Here is a 1376-nt window from a genome sequence, read left to right as displayed (position 1 = left end):
AAAAGTAGATATCAAAACAAACCTAACTAGATCCACATACTATATTTTTCCTTACTTACAAATCATAAAGGATGATCAAATGAGATTGTATGGATAATATAGGAATCTTAACAGTAATAAAATAATAAAATCATATCATATACTACCTCCGGTCCAAATTACTCGCAATTTTGGGGTATTATTTGTGAGATATAAAATATTCCAAAATTGCGAGTAATTTGGATTGAAGGTAGTAACTAATATATAAAGCTAAACTTGTAGCCAAACGACGAAATAACGACACTTGGCGTTCCAAATTTTCGCCAAATGTCGCGCCACGTAGGATACAATTATATATAATTCAATTTGTAGGATAAAAAATTTAATTTAGAATTCTATTTTCAATCAAATTTAGATAGAGTTTTAGGATGAAATTGTTAATTTAGAGTTTTATTTTCGATAAAGTACCAATATTTCGTATGTACAAATTAAATTATAATTTTATTAAAAAAATTATAACACTCATAAATTATCATATAAATTTAATTTTTGTATCATAGTATTTTTTTGGAGCAAAGGAATTAGCTCAAAATGCACCACATCCATTATTTATAATATATTCTAATCAATTAAAACAATATACTTTACAATCTAATATAATTTTATTACTGTGTGTAGACCTGTCAATCAGGTTGGGTCACGAGTCATTTCGGACAGGGTCATTATTTCAGGTTATGGGTCAAGAAATGTTTTTCCACAATGTTATTATTATTAGTCATTACATGCCTACTATATAGTTTAAATCATCACAAAAACACATCAATTCCTAACTAATTTCGTATCAATGATATGTTTTAAAATTTGACATATAGATTAAAAATTTATATTAAAATTCAATAAACAACCCGGGCATCGCCCGTGCACAAAACTAGTAACTAATATATAAAGCTAAACTTTTATCCAGATTATGTGGCAGTGACACTTGGCGTTCTAACTTTTCGCCAAGTGGCGCCGCCACGTTGGATAGATTTAAATAGAATTCATAAGATAAAAAAAATTATAGAATTTTATGATAAAATTGTTAGTTTGGAGTTTTATTTTTGATAAAATACCAATATTTCAAAGGTACAAATTGAATTATAATTTTATTCAAACAAATTATTATACAAAAATTATCATATAAATTTATTTTTTTGTATCATAATATTTTTTGGAACGAAGGAAGTAGTTCAAAGCGTAAAACATCCCTTTATAATATATAATAATCAGTTAAAATAATATATATAATTCACAATCTAATAAAATTTTATTAGGGTTGGGTCATGAGTTATCCCAGATTAAAAATTTATATTAAAATTAAATAATCAACCCGTGCACTGCACGGAGCACAAAACTAG

The sequence above is a fragment of the Chenopodium quinoa genome, unplaced genomic scaffold (genome assembly GCF_001683475.1).
Source record: "Chenopodium quinoa cultivar QQ74 unplaced genomic scaffold, ASM168347v1, whole genome shotgun sequence".
Classification (NCBI taxonomy): Eukaryota; Viridiplantae; Streptophyta; class Magnoliopsida; order Caryophyllales; family Amaranthaceae; genus Chenopodium; species Chenopodium quinoa.
This window is presented reverse-complemented; position numbering follows the sequence as displayed.